The sequence below is a fragment of the Castor canadensis genome, chromosome 2 (genome assembly GCF_047511655.1).
Source record: "Castor canadensis chromosome 2, mCasCan1.hap1v2, whole genome shotgun sequence".
Taxonomy (NCBI): domain Eukaryota; kingdom Metazoa; phylum Chordata; class Mammalia; order Rodentia; family Castoridae; genus Castor; species Castor canadensis.
In genome coordinates, this window is record NC_133387.1 from 186,255,997 (window position 1) to 186,262,571 (window position 6,575).

General features: G+C 39.1%; 1 long non-coding RNA gene across 1 annotated transcript; it reads left to right on the top strand.

Annotated features, from left to right (window-relative positions):
* Positions 1-7: 7 nt before the first annotated feature.
* On the top strand, positions 8-1,502 carry LOC141417963 (uncharacterized). Its single transcript, XR_012442562.1, has 3 exons — positions 8-246; positions 355-560; positions 1,387-1,502. It is a non-coding gene; the product is annotated as an uncharacterized lncRNA (long non-coding RNA).
* The last annotated feature ends 5,073 nt before the right edge of the window (positions 1,503-6,575 follow it).

The window sequence follows — 6,575 nt, forward strand, 5'->3', positions numbered from 1 at the left end:
GCATAAGATGTCAAGGAAGGGAAAGTATATCATAGAAGTACTGCATTTACTTCTGCTTTCTTCCATTGATCAAAGCAATCACAGGTCTTCCCACATTCAAGAGAGTAGAGCTAGACTACCCATTGATGCAGCAGGAGTGGATAACCTTGACAGCATGTGGGATAAGATACTATTGTGGCCACCTTTGGAAGAGATCATTAATCATTACAAGCTCTTGAGAAAACCTGCAATTTAAGAAACACCAAAGTAAGTAAATAGATAAATGAAGATCTTGAAAAACAAAGATAATTCAGCAAGTAGAGGTCTCTAAACAGAAGACTAAGCAAACAAACTAACCTTCAAAATTTATATTAGTATCTTTCAGGGAAATTAAAGATAATATTATATCCATGGTAAAAAAAACTGAATGCTACAAGAAAGAAATGATCATAAAATAGGAAAGAACTTTTGGAATTTGAAGAGTGAGTGCTGAGATAAAAGAAATAATAACAATGAAGGATTGACTCAGTCTGTATTTGCTTGTGTGCACTGAAAATCAACCTCAACAGAAATGGGCAGAAGTAAGCAGGTTTCTTTATTTCTTCTTGATGATTTTGTCTACTCTGGTGAGAAAGGAATAAATTTACATTTTGGCACTTATGATAGGAGTTTAGTGTGAAAACTCTGAGTTAAATGACCCTGCATTTCTAATTCATTCTTCTTATGTTTTAAGGGCTCATCCAGGTTAGAGCTTAGGGTAGCGCTTACTGGCTGGATAAGCCCTTATTTGATGCTGTTTCTACTGTTTCCAGCCCCAGTGCCTACTGGAATAAAGAAGTCTGCTCAATAACTCAATAATCTATCATAGCCTCCCAAGATGTGTGTCCATATAAAATCAGGCTAAAAGTAAATATCGACAGCAAATAACTCCAAGCAAAGAAAAGTCATAGGATGGCGATTGCCAGGCTTTGGGGGATTAAAAGGATAGGATAGTCTAACACTTTGGCCAGGGGAGACAGATATAGGCGGATTTTGGAATGTGCATATTGGACTACCACATTTTCCCTGTTTATACTCTCCAAATATCAGTCAGCTGCCCACAGAGAGTTTATTAGTTTCCTGTGACTGCTATAACAAATTACTATCAACTTGATGGTTTAAAAGTGATAGAAAATCATTCTCTCCTAATTCTGGAAACCAGAAGACAAATCAAGTGTTGATAGGGCTTCATCCCTCTGGAAAAAAATCCTTCCTTGCCTCTTCCAGTCCCTGATGGCTGTGGACAGTCCTTGGCTTTTGGCCTCATCACTGCAATATCAGCTTTCACTTTCACATTGACTTCTTGGTCTATGTCTTTTCTTCTCCCCTCTGCCTTTGTCTTATAAGGACATTTGTCATTGGCTTTAGGAACCACCTGAATTATCCAGAATGATCTCATCACAAGATCCTTACATTAATCATATCTGCAGACTCTTTTTCCAAATAAGGTAAGTCAAACTTTTAACATATAGGGCAATACACACACACACACACACACACACACACACACACACACACACCATTTTGTTTTTTGAAGCAGAGTTTTTCTTTAGACTCACAATCCTCCTGCCTCAACCTCCCATGTGTTGGGGTTAAAGGTATGTACCAACATGCATAGACATATTTTTTTGAGGTTTCCATTAAACAAAGAATGTAATTTTCCAAGGTTGCTCATTACTCAAAGAATGTGGACTGAAGTCTTTACCCAATTCCTGCTGACTACATCCTGCTGCTATAGTTTGGCTATAGTTTCCTGGGCTTCTGTTTGCAATCTTGGTCTACATGTCTGATCTTTTCTTACAACCCAGAGTACCAGGAAGGGCAACTGGTGAGGAACTAAAATGCCCCAGATGAGGCAAGGCTGCAAAATTTTGTCGTTGTGAAATAGGCCGTATTCTCCAAAGTACTGTGCCCCTTCTCATTCTTCCAATACAAGATTTGCTAAAGTTTGGCTCCCAAGGCACTTCTTAGGAAGCTGAACTTGAGATGGGAATTACTCTACTTTGCAAAGAAGATTAATGTTTCATAATAAAAGGTAATTTATTCAATTGTATGCAAAAGAGGTGGTAGTAATGGCATGTACAAAGCATGCTTATTTTTGTGTATTGTGTCATCTATTTAATTCCTATAAAAATATCAGTAGCTCTATTGAGTACCTTTTGGAGAACTTGACCACTTCCAGAATGAATTGGATTGTGTTAATTAAATACACTTGACTTTGATGAAACTGAAACCTGATAGGTTTTCAAGGAAACGAGGCTTAGCAAGCTTTAGTGAATTTTAATAGATAGTGGATAGGATTAAATACAAGATCAGGCAGCTCTGGTTTTCATCAATTGGAATTGCACGAACTCACCCCTGCCCATCTGGCAGAGAAGTTTATCTTTTAAGGGCTTATGGCCAAGCAGAGTATGTCCATACTATCCTGAAAGTTATATCTATGATTCTGGCCAAAAAACCCCCCAAAACTTAGTGCACCAATATTTAGGATGGATAGGCAATATTACAGGTGAAAGAATTTTTTAATTATCATAACAGGATAGGATACTAGGTGAACAAAGGGAGATAAAGACTTTGTCTAAAGTCTTTAATTAAAATGGTTAATTTGTAAAACTATAGGGTTGAAGACACCAGGTTTTGCACTAACTCATGTAATAACTGGGGAGCCAGAATAATCACAACCCCAAACTTAGCCAGGGTTAATGGAGCCACCTAAAATACTGAGCTTTTCTTGGGCTTTATTAATCAAAGACTTTTTGCCCCGGGTGTAGTGCAATACATAATGACTACCTTGGGTCCATCTTGCATATTGAGTCTACACATTTCAGCAAGGTCACAAATCATTAGAGAACATGGTGAGCAGAGTGATCCGTTCGGGGAGAGATGTGGAAACCATAGCACATTAAGAATATTTGAAAGAGGGGAATTTTTTTTGTCTGGAAAAGTCTGTACAGTTTAGGAGAGATGTAATCCTTTTTTCCAAGCATCTAAAGGAGTTTCAGAGGTAGCAAGGATTATCGTATTCTCTCTTGGTATGTAGCAAAGATATAAGACATTGCACAGCAGTCCTCAGATGTCCTCTTAGTGTAGATAAAAAAAGAAATGAACACACAAAGAGCAACAACACAGCAACAAACAAGCTTGAATTAGTGTAGGCAAAAGGGGAAATTTACCATGTCGTGTAATGACAACATCAAGGATGCTAGAACTCAGTGACTTGAACCCGTGATGAATTTTTTGCTCCATTTATCATTTCTACTTCTTCCTATATCATCTTCATTCTTTCCAATCACACAAAGCTTTTGGCCTCTAACAGTTTCTAGGCTCCTATAAATCTATATTTAGAGGAAAGTAAGTTCATCCCCCAGCTCTTGTGTGAAAGAGGAACTCTGATTGGTCCTGACTGGACCATGTGTCCACCTCCTTCTGAGTCACTATGGTGGTAGAATGGCTTAGTCGGTCCAAGAATCCACTTTCTGCAGGCCTATACAAAAAATGGCTACTTCTACTAAGGTCCCAGGTTGTAGGAGGAAGGGAAGGCAGCTGACCAGAAGAAAGGACACCTTTTTATAAGGGAGAAGTACAGAGAGCCAAAGCAATAATTTTCCATTCCGTGGAAAATTGGGTTGCCTACGACTGGTTTCTGTAATGGAAGGTTATTTTAAGATTTAAACTTTCCAAGGCCCAGGATAGCCCTATGAGAATTTAACAGACTACCAGGGACCCCAGGGATGGCGCTTGCCACCCACCATCTCTTTATCTGCCCTTTGTCTAACCACATAGGTCATCCTCTTGAGCCGCACACCTTCATCTCTCCAGCTCCACACAGCATTCCTAGCCTATAATTCTGAATCACTACAGTGGTAATGTTCACAGCTTGCCTTGTTTAGTAGCCTCTGACGTGAGAGCCAGTTCCCAGCCATATCCTTATGCCTGCTCAAACTCCTCACTCGCTTTCAACATTTCCAGCTCTGTGATGGGTCCTTGGGGGGTCTCTTCATGTGTGTGCTCTGGCTGGTGTTCAGCTGGGGACTTGAAGAGAATCCTCTACAGATCTCTGCAGTGACTCTTTATGGGACTCTCCCCTCTCTGGTCCTCTGCTTTTGAATTCCAGTTACCTCAGTCTCCTCGGACTTGAAGCTCTGTCTCCTCAACTCAGAAGTCCCCCAGGCTCTGCCTGGGCTCTCCTTCCCTGTGCTGTGGTGTCAGATCCCTCTCCAGACAGGAGGCAGGACAATCCTAGGGCTCCCCTGCTTTGTTCTTATCTCTCAGAAATCTCTGTCCTTCATTGTCTGAAGTCTGCTGTCTTGAAAGCCATTGTTTCATATATTTATTTCCTTAAAAATTTGTTTCATAATAAGAAATGCTGATGAAGATGCAGGGAAAAAGGAAACCTCATGCACTGTTGATGGGAATGCAAACTAGTATAACCACTGTGGAAATCAGTATGAAGATTCCTCAAAAAACTAAAACTAGACCTACGTCATTATGCCATGGTACCACTCTTGAAAATACATCTGAAGGAGTGTAAATCAATACACAAGGGACAGACCTGCATACCCATGCTTATTGCAACCGTCTTTATAATAGCTAAACGGTGGAATCAGCCAAAGTGCCCAACCACCCATGAATGGTAAAGAAAATATGATATATTTACACACACACACCATGGAATATTATTAAGCCAAGCTCAAAAGGCCAACTATCACATCTTCTTGGTCATTTCTGTAATAGACCTAAAGATGACGATGGGATATAAATATGAAAGGGGAGTGGTCTGGAGGAACTAAGGGGGGGTGAAGAAGATCAAAGTATGCTAAATATATACATATGAAGACAGTATAATGAAACCCAGCAAACACTGAAAAACAAGGTAGAAAGGAGAGGAGAATGGGAATACAATGGAGGGGGTGAGCTTGTTTAAGGTACACATGGATGGAAATATGACAATAAAATCTTTTATTATTAATGTATGATAACTAAAAAATAGAGTAAAACTATTTTTTTAAAACAGAAAAAATTGTTTTAGGAGAGTAAATCCAGTCTTAGTTCTCCATCTTAGCTGGAAGTAAAATTTCATAAGCATAGGTTAACTATTTTAAAAAGTGTTTGTGAGTCTCCTCCACTCCCAAATCTCTTGAGCTCTCTATTAAAAATCAGAAGAAAAGGCTGTGCTGGCTCACAGCTGTAACCCCAGCTATCCAGGAGGAGAGATCAGAGTGATTGTGGATTGAGGCCAGCTGAGGCAAAATGTTGGTGGAATCCTATCTCAATCCATAAACCAGGAATGTTGGTACACACCTTTGCTATCAGCTACACAGGAAGAGAAGGTAGAGGATCACAGTCTGAGGCCAGCTTCAGGCAAAAACAGGAGACCCTATCTGAAAAATAACTAAAAAATAAATTTAAAAATAACTAAAGCAAAAATGGATGGGAATGTGACTCAAGTGGTAGAGTGCCTGCATAGCAAGTGCAAGGCCCTGACTTCAAACCTCAGTACCAAGAAAGGAAGAAAGAAAGGAAGGAAGGAAGGAAGAAAGGAAGGAAGGAAGAAAACATTTTTTTCTTGCTCTTTATCACCAGTTGGTTCAGGCCATGGATTGTATTTTCTCTGAATGGAAGAAAGTTTCTTTTCAGCTGACCACTTCCCTGTCTTTCCCTTACTCTCCTGTCCCTCGTTCCATATTAACACATTTAAATGAGTAGTGTTTGCATGTGTGGTTACCCACTTTAATCATAATAGACTAGTTGAAAGGATTGTTTTCTTTAAAAAGTCTAGAGTTACACAGAAAAAAGGAGTCTGCTTTTTATCAGAATAAAAATAAAATGAGTTATAGCAGCTCAAGCTGTGGGAAAATGGCCATTATTGACTGTGAAAATTGTGATCATGAAGACCAGTGTTACTTTAATGGCAAAGAAAGACTGGCTCAGGGGAAAGCGGAAGTGTGAAGGACTGTCTTGAGTTCTTTCTGCCTCCATCTAGCCTTCAGCAGAGCTGGGCTAAGTGCAACCCATATTTGAATATGAAAGCAGATTCTATTAAAAATGGTTGAATATATTGTTAATTACATATCTTGTAGTAAAATCAATTTCACATAAACATCTAATAACCTAAATTTTTAAACAACCTTTAAAGTCTCAATAATTTGAACTACACTTTGAATTAAGGGCCTGCTTTCTTGTATAGATAAGAATCATTTGTAATTAGCACATCAATTATTTGTATGTAAGTGGCTATATCTAAAGCAATGGCAAAGGGTTCATTAACTTAAATAGTCTCCTCATAAATTTGTTTTAACTTTCCTCTTACTTTTTTTTTACAGCACTTATAAAAGTAAATTTCAGCATAGGCCACTGATGAATTATCATAAATTCTAAGTGAGGAAAGTCCAAATTAATGAGGCTTTACTATAAACTCATCCAGGGCCATAGTGGGCTGACTGTCCCAAGAGAGAGCAGATGCAGAGTTGACAGTCGGCCCCTGAGGAACTGTGTTTACTGAGGGCATACATGTGCCAGGCACTCAGCTAAGTGCTTTTCATGCATGATCTCATTTA